The 14,865-nt window shown below is 26.8% G+C and overlaps 1 protein-coding gene across 1 annotated transcript in view; it reads left to right on the plus strand.

Moving 5' to 3' along the window:
* Positions 1-10: 10 nt before the first annotated feature.
* The window catches only part of LOC107445816 (dentin sialophosphoprotein), a 108,285-nt gene continuing 93,430 nt past the window's right edge, over positions 11-14,865 (plus strand). Inside the window, exon 1 of the mRNA XM_043039242.2 lies at positions 11-116. The gene's annotated coding sequence lies outside the window, so the exon portion shown is untranslated. The remainder of the gene's footprint in view (positions 117-14,865) is intronic.

Consider the following 14,865-nt stretch of genomic DNA (forward strand, 5'->3'; position numbering starts at 1 on the left):
TAATGTTTATGAATTCTGATTGTAAAACAAACTTCGCGGTGTTTCACATCAAAGATATACTTTCCCATGGATACATAAACAAATGTGTTGTGCTTTTTCTTCATCCAAATTTTCGCGTAAGTACTTATTTATACGATTATTGAGTTAGTTAAAATTTAAAAAAAAAATTATTTTAATGAAATGTTTTTTAGCAAAGATTAAAATTATTGTTTCTCTCTCTTTTTTATATTGATAATTTTTTTTCAAATAATAATAATGTGTATGAATTCTGATTGTAAAACAAACTTCGTGGTGTTTCTCATCAAAGATATACTTTCCCATGGATACATAAACAAATGTGTTGCGCTTTTTCTCCAACCAATTTTCGCGCAAGTACTTATTTATACGATTATTGAGTTAATTAAAATTTAAAAAAAAATTATTTCAATAAATTTTTTTTTAGCAGATATCAAAATTATTGTTTCTCTCTCTTTTTTTAAATTAATAATTTTCATCAAATAATAATAATGTTTATGAATTCTGATTGTAAAACAAATTTTATTTTGCTTCCAAACTTTGCATTGGATTATAAAAAAAAAGCTACATAGATTTTTTCCAACCACATAAAATTTGTTGTTTTTAAAACTTAATTAAATTTTTTTGTAATAAATGATTATTTTAAAAGTTCGATTCAAAGTAATTTGATGTTCGGTATCAATTGATAACAATTTGTTTGTTTTTTAACGATTATTGAGTTATTTAAAATTTAAAAAAAATAAATTATTTTAATAAAATGTTTTTGTAGCAAAGATTAAAATTATTGTTTCTCTCTCTCTCTCTTTTTATATTAATAATTTTTATCAAATAATAGTAATGTTTATAAATTCTGATTGTAAAACAAATTTTATTTTGCTTCTAAGCTTCACACTGGATAATATAAAAAAAAAAGCTACATACATTTTCTTCAGCCACCTAAAATTTTTTGTTTTTAAAACTTAATTAATTTTTTTATAATAAATAATTAGTTTAAAAGTTCCGTTAAGTTCTATAATTTAATGTTCTGTATCTATTGATAATATTTTTTTTCTTTTTTTTTTAAATTATAATTTTTAAATGTAAGATTTTTTTTTCAAATTTATTCACGCAACTGCAAATTTGTTAAAAAAAATTTTTTTTCAAAAATAAAATTTTCTCTTCAAATAAATAATTATTTTAAAGTAATCTGAAGTTATTCACGTTACTAAAGGATAACAATTTAAAAATTAATTTTTTACTTGTTGGTTCATTATTTTTATTTTAAATTTTTTTACTGTAGAATAATTAAAAATACTCATGACATATTTTAAGTGAATTAAAATAAAATAAATTTCATTACTTTCTTCCAACAAAAATAAAATAAGTTTTTGTCAAACAAAGGCTAGTATAAAATTGAAAATTGTTGATTTTTAATTAAATGATTGCTTTATTTTGAAAATATCATTTCGTTTTCTATTTTTAAAAATTCAACTTTACTTCGAAATTTTTTTTCGTTAATTTAATTTTAAATTAAATATTTTTAATTTAACTTATGCTTAAAATATTATTTTTTTATCCTGTAATTACAAAATAAAAGGTACTGGTACTATCCCGCATTAAGAGATATTTAAGAAATTAATAAAAATAATATTTAAAATTAATATTTTTAATGATGAAACTTTTCAAAGAAAAAAAGCAGTTAAAAGTTTATTTTGAAAAGTTATTTGCAGTTAAAAACATTTTTTATAAGTAACTCAGTAGAATACAAATTAAATTTTAACTTTAAAATAACTGTTCACTTAATTTTAAATCAAATACATTCAATTTTATATAGTAGATTTAAAAGAGATTTTTTTCCCTCTACTTAATAATTTATATAAAGATTGATAATTATAGAAGTTAAAATTATCGCTGTATACGTTATAAATAATGTGCATTTCGAAATTAATTTACGAATGCTTTGTTTTATGTAAATGATAAGTAACAAGATAAGTAGCATTCAGGATAAAAACTGTCATTTAGCTTATAACCATTATTATTTGAGTTTTGTGAGAAATATATATATGTGTAATATGACACTTTTAAAGAGTAGTCATAAATATCCTATTAACATGTAGTGGTGCACGATTTTTTTAAAATTCAAATTTAGTTAAATATTAATGCATTACTTTTGCTACCACTAGAAAAAATATTTTTTCACGCTACAGCGGAAGGTGCCGTATCTATTTTGAAGTTACATGTGCTTATGGTCCAGAATCACTGTCTTAGCAAAATCCACCAGATTGGCCCAAAAAAGCAAACCCCAAAAAGAGGATTCCCCCAATTTTGTGTAGACTTATTCTTATTGGTTAAGTTAATTCAATTTAATGACCACTGTATATGAATAATTCAAACGTACATAGAAAACGTCACTTTGGCTCAGTTATCATTTGTTGTAATTTTTAAACTGCTAGCAATTTAAGAAAAAAAAAAAAAAAAACCATCAATTAGCCTTTTAACAGTTAAAAAAACCGGCGCAACCACTGAAAGTTTACAAAACAAATCTTCATGTTTGCGAACTTATACTTGTCTACTCTTCTGGTTTTCCCGGAAAATTTTATTTATATAGTCAATGTGGTTGCAAAATTTATGGAATTACATTTTATTCTTCATTAAATAAATACGGTTTAAAATGATTTTAACTATCATTCAACTGCGCGTACGAGTGCTGTAATTAGCCGGCGACAAACTGCACTGACTATAATTCCATTTTCCATTAAGCAAATTTTCCATTTACCTATATTAGACTAATACCACAGAAAGTATATGTTGATTACGTTTAATAAGTTTTGTGAATCAAAACAAGTTACTTCTGTGTGTTATATTTAGGAATGAAGTATTTTCTAGTTATAAAAGTGAAATGTAAAGAGAAATCTTTACATGTAATGTGCACACTTCGCGGCGTGATACACCGTTTAGTGGCCTCACTTTAGCCTAACGGAAAGTTTGAAAGTTACTGATCTGAAAGGAACTTTTTCATATATTGATTCAAAGAAAATAAGAACAATAAGGAATAAGAGCAACCACTGGGGTTGGAGAGCGGAGCGAGCTCAGGATTGAACCTCCTAGTAAAATAAATAAATAATCAAAATTAACTGGGAAATGGCAAGAGATAATTATAGGAAATAATAAACTTTTTCACAGATTTAACTTTTTACGAATTCAGTAAAACATTTTTAACATAAAAAGGAGGGGGGGGGAGTTGTCATTTAACGTAAGACAAATTTTCTTAATTGGTTACGTTTAATGTATTTTTTTACGAGTAGGGCAACACCCGATATTTGTTCTAAAATAAAAAGAGGTTTATATGATGTATCTGTTCTAAATCCAATGGCAACGTTTCCTTCCGAATCAATCCCGGATCTCCAAATAAGAAAACATGCTTTCTCCGAATTTAATTAAAACCGATTAATTTTTATTCCGTCCAGTCTAAAAAAAAAGAAAAAAGAAGAGAGTTTGATAGCGAATTTTCTACACCCCAGGCGTCATTACTATCGAATTTGGAACGTAATCGTTCGAAATGTGTGTCAAACGATATTCTAATTCTCTTCTTGGAAGCTACAGAGATCGTGTCAGGTTCGAATGTTGTTATTTTTATTGTTTTTATATCTACATGCTCAATAGTAAAATCTTGACCTTGATATCAAGAAGAATGAGGTCGTAAGCAAAAGGAGCATCTTTCGAACAAGATGGAAAAGTTTTTAATCTCGAATTCGAAAAAGGTGTAAAAGTAGAACGAGTTCTTTTCTCTCTTTAAAATTAATTTTTGACATAACGAGGTGTGACTAATGATCATGTTCTTGCTTCCTAACATGATATCACCTTGCTTTCGGGTTCTTCTTTTGAAAGTAATTAGAAATTCTGGAGTAACTTAGAAATCGTTTGCTTCTAGTTTTATTTCAAATGTTATTCGTTGGCCTATTATCACCGTTAAGATCGTTTTATTTAAAAGCTTCTGATTACGGGACCCAAATCGGTAGTGAAAAGTTTAATAAATTAATAATAATAATAATAACATGTCTTCGAATATATTAGTAAGACAGAAATGATTCTTCCAATACATAATCACGTTTTTCCTTTCCTTGTACTTTTTAATGTGAGAACGTTTATTTACAAATTTTCTTTCTTTATATTTTGAATCATATTGCTGTTATCACAATAATTTTCGAGTTATTATTATTTTAACTTTTTCCAGCACAGTGAATTTCGAATTAAAATTTTAATACAACAGCACATTAGTGATTACGATCGTAAATAGAGCATTCTAAGTAAAGAGTTAAACATGAGCTTTATCTAGCGTACTTCAAGAAAATAGATTTCCCAGTGGTAGCAAAGATTATGTATAAATATTTTAATAATTTAGAATTAAAATAATTTGGTGCACCACTACATATAAAATATTTAAATACATGTTAAAAATTAGACTATTGACTTTTTTTTTTATATAAGTTTCAATAAAACTATAAAAATTCCTTCTTCTTAAAAATTTCTGCCGCAGTTTACAGGACATAAAGTATTATAGAAATCGCAAACGTTGATGTTATTTCAGCAATAGGAGTTACTAAAACACGGTAACCGTTTACATAGTTTTTTTGGGAGCCTGAGGTCTTTTATTAGTGGTTTTCAAATGTAAATAATGAGATTAATTGTAAGCAGTTTTACATTTCTGTGTTGTTTCTAATATTCGTGGAATAAGCGGTCCTATACAAGCCACAATGCGTCGGAAGAGGTAAAATGCAAGATAAATTGATACAGGTCGAACAAATTACGTTGAATTAAAAGTCTAGTTAATATTTTAAAATATGAAAGGTATACCTCACTGTTATATAAACATACGTGGTTTGATTTCATGTGTCAAATGTTAATTTTATTAAAGTCACGACGCAAAAATTTATATAGTTATGCTTCATCCAAATAAATCTACTAATTAAAAAAAATAATAATAAACTTATAATTTTATACTTATAACATTAAAAATTCTATTTCTTAATTTTCACAACAATTTTTTTTTTAAAGTGAAAACAAAATGTATACTTTATTATTTTTCTTTATTCAACAAGTTATTTTCTTTATTCAACAAAATGATTTATTATAATTTTGACCACCACTAAAGATTAAAATAAATATTCATAAGTTCTTATAATATTCCTCATAATTTCTTAAATAAAAAAAATTATGATAAACTAAAATTATTAGATAAAAGGCTTAAAATGAGCACACAAGGCTGCAAATGCATGTAATTACAAACAAGCAATGCTTTCATAGTTGAAATAATTTCTGCTTTCAATACTAAAATTAATTGTCATATCGCTTTCATGACAAAGAATTTTAATTAGAAAATGCAACAATTGTCTGCAATGATATTGGCATCCAGTCCTAGATTATCCGTATCCAGGGCATTAATTGACACTACTTCTGAAATTGTTTAAAAACCATACGAAAATTAAATTAATTAATCATAAAATTTTTCATAAAACTAATCATAAAGTTTTTTAAATGAAATGGTTGATTAAAAAACGCGTTGTTTAAGAGATAAAAATTGTCACAAGTTTTACCTCATCACCCATTAAATACAGTAGCTGGCCAAATTATTAAACGCACTATAAGATTATATGTAAAATCTTAATTATCAGGCTATACTATACAGCTTTATTGTTTTTCCTCGGTTGAAACCGGTTTGCACTTACGTTGCTTATGTTCGTATATCAATTGGTTAACATTGTAATGCAATACGTTAAAAATAAATACAAATAGGAAATATTTAAAAATCTCCTGAATAAAAACCCATTACATGCATGTTTAAATATAAAAGTATGGCATATAAACTCGTGCAAAACATATAATTATTAAAAAAACTACAGTGCGTGTAATAATTTGGTCAAATTATTATAATATACTAATATAATACCTGATGTGATAAATATTGTATATTGATATAATATATCCTCTAATTTATCCAATCGTCGAATTTATATTATATATCGTCTAATTTAACCGATTGACACACGAACGTAAACAAGTGGAAACCGGTTTCAGTCGCGTAAAAACAATAAAGCTGTATAGTATCACCTGATAATTAAGATTTTTACATAGAATCTTATAGTGCGTCTAATAATTTGGCCATGGACTGTAGTTAACAGGGTTTTCATGGTTAAAAATAACGCATACGGCTAATAAAAAAAGAAACTAATCTCAATGTCTAACTAATCTGAAGTCGCTAAATTCTTTTTCATTACCATAAATTAAAAAAGTAATTTGAAACGCTAGATTTTTCAATTATATATATTTTCGGCGTTATTCAATTGTATTTTAGTTGTACGAACATAAAATACATTTTATCTTAGTTTTGAAACTGTTTTTTAAAATTCTCTAGCACCTTACTTAAATGATCCAGGTTTGTTATCTTTTGCTACCGCAGTTAAATTTTTCTTACACTCGCTGAAATTTTGTTTCAAATCTAAATTTTGCTTGTTTTGTGCATTTAGCCTTGAGGAAACATTAGCTCTAAAATTAGTATTACTATATTATCTTTCTTTTGCCAATAATGCTCGTATTTTAACTGACGCAGTTGGCAGTCTTTGAGTTCTTTTAAGTATAGAAAATAATTTCGCGTGTTTTTAGATACGTTGGATAAAATAGAACCACAACTGCGTTTTCTTCCTTTTAGCAGAAAATGCAACTTCGTAATACTTAGTCGACATGAAATGAAATCTCATTAATTATTTTTATTATTACTCGTATTATTATTATTTTGTTTTGAGAAAACACAACTTCTTCGAACTTAGTCATCACCTCCTACATCAGAAAGCCTCCACACGGTTTTTTAGAGGTAGTCTGCGCAGACTATTTAAAAATTGAACCAGTTGTGCGCATGAACCCAATTTCTATTTTAAAAGTAATTAAAAGAAATTTATCACATATATTTGAGAATTGAATCTGTAGTGGTTGACAAGTAAATAAGACAAACGAATCATATTCGTAATTTAACAAATTTTTAAACATATATTTGCTACCACTTTTTTATTTTTACTAGATTTTGTATTAAATGGCTCTTTTAAAATCGGCTTACCTTTATAGTGGTCTGATCAGACTACATATAAGAAACCGTGTGGAGGCTTGGTATTTACGATTCATTAATTTTTATACTGCTAATTTTAATACTTATAATTGAAAACTGTTAAATTTTTTAGTTATTTCGAAAAAACCTTTAAATTCTTTTCTTTTCAAAATCTCCCTCTCCCCCACTCGCCTCCTCATTCTTTAAGATTTTACGTAATAAGATCATTAATATACCTTGCCAAACTATATTAATTAGTTATTTTTATAAAATCTTTCTACTCGTAATTTGACAGAGATCAAGATCAACGTTATATGTTTAGAACAAATGTGCACTATATGTCTTTTTTGTTTTTTTTAAATGCATAAATATTTGCGAAATAAATAAGTTCCTCTTCGCAATTGATATTATGATTACATTTTTTATTTCCAATTCTCACACTGAATTGAGAAAAAAAAAATGAAATTGGTAATGGTGCCACTTGAAATTGGGAACGGTTCTGAATGGTGCCACTTGAGGACAACCTGAGATCTGTTCTCTATAGTAAAAAGGCACCGAAGCTAGGGGCCACAATTATATATTCTTTCGATGTTCCTCGAAAATCCATGGTAACAATAACAACAACGCTACAATACATACTCACACCTTTAATTAATATCCAACGCATAACAAATACGCAATTTCTTCTAAGTGCTGTATAAATTAAATAAGAAAGTATATTTCAATGCGATCTCCGAAGAGCGACTATTGTTATTTTCGTGAATTAGTAGCTTGTCAAACAAATTCTTTCCTTTTTCCTGGAAAAGAAAAATTCACTGGATTAATTATATTCAAATTAATTATTTTTTAAGGTTATCTCTTTTAAACATTTTTAAAAAATTTCTTACGAGACATTGAATACATAAATATTATTTGATATTATGTTCACCGTTTTGGATTTTAGCCAATGTGAATATTTTAAAGCTTTTGTCTTTCGTTTTATAAAAATTATGTCTACGATTACTCTATTCTTTAGCCTTAGTTGTAGACATGTTGTACAGGTACTGTGAGCAAAATAAAATTAAAATGATGCACCCTCCCTGTATACTTTCAACGCAGTGAGATTCTTTTTTTTTAAAAAAAATGCTAAGAGGTAATTTTCATTGTTTTACAAGTGCATTAAGCTATATATAAAACCGTTAGACTCAGAGCTGATAATTTCCTGAAAAGTCTGAATACTGATAGTTAGAATATTTCATTTTCACACTTCTTTTGGAAGGAGTATGCAATTTGTAACTCTCCTTATTCATTAGTTATATTGTATTATATCTTGCAACCAAGTTTGGCCAAAATCATTTTTAACCCTTTGACGAAGATGGGAAAACCCCTGACCCTTTTACATATATATATATTTCTTACGCTTTAATTACAAGCAAAAATATATTTTGTAATTTTTTAATTACAAAACACAATGTAATAGTTACTAAAAAAATCTCTTAGATTATCGGCATTATAAGTGTACTAAAATATAAAATCCAAAAAAAGTAATTAAAATTTTTTTTCCATTCATATTCGAAAATTTATCAAAAATTGAATTTGTGAGATTAAGAAATTTCAATGATGAATAACTGTTTCTTTTAAATCTAAATAACTGCAAATTTGAAAAATCATTATTTGGTAGTAAGCCGTATTTCGAAGATTTTACCTATAGCTCCGAAAAATACACCGTTTCATACTGTATTTCATAACCACATATTATTGAAGTGCTAAATATACTATTTTTCACTTATTTTAAACTTATTTTAATATTTTTCATTTATTTTAATACAAAATAAGGGAAAATAAGTTTAATAATTTTGTGTCAAAGGGTTAAAAAAATAGGATTTTTTATTAAAATTAGATTTTTTTTACAGTTACCAATTAAAACTTCGATGAAATACATCGATAATGATAATATTCGAAAACAATATTATAATTAAAATCATTAATATTTTTAACTTAAAATGGTTGAAATTATTAGATAATTGTTACAAACTAATTAATTAATAAATGAAATTATAGTTTCTTTTATTCAAGCTGAACTCCTTCATGAATTTGTAGTAACAAAGCCGTAATTTGTCAGTTGGATATCAAATGAAGAATAAATTATTTAGATCAAGAAACATCAATTAAAACATAACATTGAAATAATCATTGAAACAATAAAAAAAATTAATTTTTCTAAATTACTCTTGGCAGAACAAGTCTCGCTTTATTTTTAAAGGTATTTGTATTTAAGTAAAAATAAAATTAAATTAGGGTATAATTGAAATATGTTTATTAAACAGCAAATTATTTCACAAACAGTTAATGGGAAATCATAATTTAAAATTTTCATGTCACCTTTTCTTCCCATTTAAGACGCTTTCTCGCCCCCCCTCCCTCTTCTTTTTTTTAAATTTTAGTATATTTTGACCATTAAATAATGATTTACATACTTTACCCAATCTCATTATTTTTCTGGAGAAAATAAAAGTTAATATCAATGAAATAAAACGTTTATAATAATTACAGCTATAAGAATATATTTATAATCCTAGAATGTACAGTGCGCAAAAAAAAAAAAAAAAGAAAAAAAAGAAGGGGACTACCCTGAATAAATTTTTATCTTATGATCGGATAAAAAGAAAAGTTGTATTTTTATAAATCCATTTCTCAGGAATTATTCGACTATTACCATGTTAAATTACATTCTTTAAAACTCAGTAAAAAAATTTATACCTTACAATTCAAATTTTTTTCAATCATTATTAAATAAAATAATAAAAAGCAATAAATATCTACTTAAAGTTATTTCTGGCATGAAATTATCTTTGGATAAACGAATTTTATAATTGAGAACAAAAATTTTTCGACTCGCTTAGAAAGTTCTCGAAACAGGGCGACATATGCATTAAGAAAAATTTACATTAAAGGGTCCAAACTTTGGACCCGCTCGCCTGACCAAACTATTGGAACCATTTTTTTAAGATTGCAGCTACCGTCAGAAATCTCAATCTATTGGAAAAAAAATTTTATTCAGAAAAAGTGCTTCTTTTTTGGTGTCTGATTTCGTAACTTAAAACATCGTTTACACTAATTAATTAGTATATTTGAGATCACCCTCTCCAGCCATTAAGATTGAGTCCTAGAATGTGATCATAAGATCAAAAGTTATTCATTGTGGTTCGCTTTTTTTAAATTTAGTGCACTGTACATATTTAGATTTTATAGGAATGTATTACTATGTATTAATATATATAAGAAAGCAATTATATTCTTTATCAATGTTATACATATATTTTTTTTTAAATCAGATGATTTAATTCAGGATTTAAATCAAGTTGTTTAAACCATTACGATTTTCGACTTTAACTCTTTTAATGAAAATTATTGTACACGAGGCATAAGAAAAATATAGCAGCAAAAGGAAAAACAAAAGCATAAAGATTTCACTTTCCTCGCATGCAATTATTGCACACGCACGCATTTTTTTTTTATTCTAAAGAACTCAATTCCTGAAGCAATTTAAACAGTATCAACAATAAATCAACTGCCTATGAAAGTTGCGTGGTATTATGATTAATCACTGTAAATCACAATATAAAAGCATTTACTTAAAAAAAAATACTCATTTTTTTTTCATTAATCTAATAATTTAAGTCTGTGTGCATGGAAATAGAAAGGTATACTTGACAAATATATAATTTATTGCACTCTATTGCTGTATTTTATGAACAAATAAATGTCAAAATAAAAAATATGACTGCATCTAAAACAGAAAGTCTAAAAATACAACAAATCAACAAACTGGTAAAGCACAGTATAGAGATGTTCACCCAACTGTAAAAGACATTGCGTGACAGCCTTGAAAGGCTTTAAAGCCTGTTTTGATAAAAATCCGGGATTGATTTTTATCAACTAAAGAAAACAGTTATTCTGTTCAAAAATAGGATTAGGCTATTTAAGTATATAAATAATTTCAAAAGTTACTTTTATTTGTTCAAAACTGAGTGAAAAGCTAAATTTGTAAGCTTCTTTAAGGCAATTTTATTGATAAATTTTCGCATTTAAGATTCAATCTCTGTTATTGGAAAAATATCCTGATTTTAATCCCGAATGATAAGGTTTGTATAAATAAAATTGGCACAATAGTTTTAAAGTAAATCTTTTCATTTTGTTTAATAGGTAATTTTTATCTTTTCTTCCACTTTTCTCGGCATTAGATTGAAATTTTTTTATTTTCGCTGCCATTTCGTAGAAATAGATCACAAAAATGTGTCTAATAACGTATGCTATGATTGAAGTTTTGGAATCAAAACGTGAACTTTATATTATTTTATGTTTTGGGGTAAATAGGATTCTAGAATGTAAATATTTAACTTAGTGTTTCCCTACCTTTTGCAGGCTATGCTCCACCCAAGCCTTTCTGAAATTTTATGACCCCTTAACATTATAAATAGTTAACTATTTCTGATATTGTTTTTTGCTGTTTATATATAACTTTTAAATTAAATATAAAAATAAGTATTGCTCATTAGGTTGTAGTTACAATCCTTGTATAAATTAATACAAGCTATAGATAACCCTTTTCACTCGGAGTACTTTGAAATGCTATTTAAGCTATTGTAAACACTTAATACAATATTTATTGGTAAAAAACACTTAATATTGTATTGTATTTTCTAACTAACAATTATAAAACAGTGTTTTTATTACATAATATAAGAATTTTAAATTACGATTTTTGCTATCCCATCAGAGAAGAAAAGTGTAAAATATATTTATACCATCAAGACATAGTGTTACTTGGTTACAACTAAATAAGAAGGAATGTCCATGCGAACTTAACTTTTATTTAAACTTTGTAATGGAAGGTTGTTAATGGGTTGGATTGAGTGTTGTTTAAGAAATCTACCACTGACAAGAATCTCAAACTAAAATCTTTCTTAGCGGTTCTTTTAATCATTACTTCTTTCAAAAAACTAATTCCTGTTCCACTATTTCGGTTTTTTTGTAAACTTCCATCTTAAAAATTAGTTATATAAAAAAAAACCCTCCAATATCGCCGAATTTAGAATAAGGGTCACGAAAACGTTCGTTATTCAAATGAGATAGATTAAACATTATAAGTAAACAACGTTACGAACTCAGTTATATAACTAACTAAAGAGTTTTTGGAATTATACCCGATGCTGAACTCGTAGACAAAATCAAGAAGTAAATGTTACCAGGACATTTAGATATTTATTATATCGAGATTAACCAAAACAAGAATTTATATAATCAGGCCCTGCCAACAAGCGCCAGCATTTTTTTAAACTTAAAACTAGAAATAATTTTTTTGCGTAATTGCTAGCCAAATTATTGATTAAACATTCTTTATAATTTTTTAAGGCTGGTAGATATAGTAATTCAGTATAATTATTTTTAATTTCTATTGTTTTCAGAGAATTTTTTTAATTACAATAGTTCAGGGGTGAAAGCGAGACAGAAGAGAGGGATTGTGAAACCATTTCCATACCTGCCAACTTTATGCATTTCGCGTAAAATTTCATTTCTAGATTTAAAGTGGTAGTAAAATGTATGCTTTCTATATATTCATTGCATTTATAAACTTAATTTATTATCTTTTTGACCACCACTATTTAAAAAAAAAATTAAGCATAAATACTAATATTCAATATTATCATGATAGATTGCATAAGCTGTTTCAAAATAAAACATATGTTTCCGCCTAAAATTGTAATTTAAAATTCTATTTTACTACCACTGGAGAAAATCATCCTCGAAAGGATTAAAAGTTGGCAGGTATGCATTTAATTTATCACTATTTTTCGGGAGGAGTAAATTTAATCTATTCTCTAATCCAGGGGTCCCCAACCCTATGCTCGCGGGCACCATTTGTTCCGTCGATCGATCTAGGTAAGCCTACTGCTTGTTCCCAAGGATAAAATACACCATTTTTCCATTAAATGCTGTTCTAATTTTATGCTATGCAATTACGTACGCTGGATCAGTAAAGGCAAAGTACTTGATAGATTTATATATTTGATTAAAGAAGTAAAAAATTATCTTGCAGCCAAAAATCAAATATTTTTGGAACTAAAAGATCCCCTTTGGCTAGCAGATTTGTCTTTCATAACGGAAATAATGGAAAAACTAAATAATTTAAACTTGAAGCTGCAGGAAGAGGACAAACATACAGCAAAAATGATAGGGACTATTTACTCGTTCAGAGCTAAGCTAGTTTTGTGGATATCACATTTGAAAATGAAGTTTCTTGTGCCTTCTCCAAGCATAAAAAAATTGATAGGTCACAGTGAAATTGACTTATCAACATTTGTCATCAACCTCCAATTGCTTCAAGATCAATTTGAAAAGCGCTTTCAACAATTTAATATCATCGAGCCTTTGATCACCTTTTTTGTAAATCCTTCTACTAACCAAATAAACGTAACTGTAATAGAAACATACATTTCAGAATTTCTTCATGTAATTCAAGAAGGCTTGTGCGAATCATTGTTTTTCACAATGAATATCATAAAATCAAAATATAGATCCCAACCTACAGAAGAACACCTTGACGATTGCTTGCGAGCAGGAATTTCATCATTTTCTCCCAATTATGAAGCTCTGGCCAGTGAAAGGCAGTGCCAAAGACCACATTGACTGTATTTTATAAATAATTTTTATACTTCGTATGTTTTGAAAGCAATTTAGTAATAATTTATTTTACACAACAATATTAATACTAATTATATTCATGTTAAATTAATTTTTTTGTGCATTATAACAACTATATATATCAACTATAAATTTATCTTGAAAAAATAAATGGTGCCCGCCATTCGACAGATATTCTGGTATTTGCTCTCAGGTAAAAAAAGGTTGGGGACCCCTGCTCTAACCTGTTACGATGTCAGCTTTTGAACAATAATCAGATTCTGCCAACAATCGCCAGCATTTTTAAACGGAAAATTAGAATTAACGCTTAATTAAATACAAGCCAAATTATATATTAGATATTTTTCTTATTTTTTAAAGCTGGTAGATATATTAATTCAACATATTTAATTTCAATTGTTTTTATAAAAAATTTTATTTTCTATTAGTACAATAGCTCAGGAGTGAAAGCACGACTGAAAAGATAAACAGTTTGCGAAACCATTTTATTTCTTGCAAATTTTGGAAGATAATATTTAATCTTTTTTTCTTATTGATACTACATCATCTACTGTTTAGTATTAGGGACTTGATATGAGGATCGCTAGTGTTCCTTCCCCGACCCCTTCATCTGTATTGGGCTTAATGGTGACTGGTACTTATGTCATAGATAAGAGATAATCAACTGTATAAACAGTTTATATCTGAATATTAAAGTTTCGGAAACTTATACTTTACTTTTATTTACAAAAATTGGGCACCTGGGCCTCTTAGCGGCCCCTATCCCATACATCTAGAAATTTACAGAAAATTTATAGTAATATAGTAGTGAATTTAGCAGTCGATGTGGTAGCTAATAGAAAAACAAGCACTTTGCTTGAGTAAATATAACATTTGAATATCTGATTCATCGAATCTAAGTTGATATATATAAATATAAACATAATTTGACATATATATACATAAGTTGACATAAATAAATAATAACATAAATTGATACATATTTCACTAATTAAATTTCTATATTTTAACTAGCACATATTTAATTATGACATACATTGAAGTTCATTCGAATACATTGTGGTAGCCATAAAAAAAAATCAAGCCGTTCG

Source organism: Parasteatoda tepidariorum, chromosome 1 (genome assembly GCF_043381705.1).
Source record: "Parasteatoda tepidariorum isolate YZ-2023 chromosome 1, CAS_Ptep_4.0, whole genome shotgun sequence".
Classification (NCBI taxonomy): domain Eukaryota; kingdom Metazoa; phylum Arthropoda; class Arachnida; order Araneae; family Theridiidae; genus Parasteatoda; species Parasteatoda tepidariorum.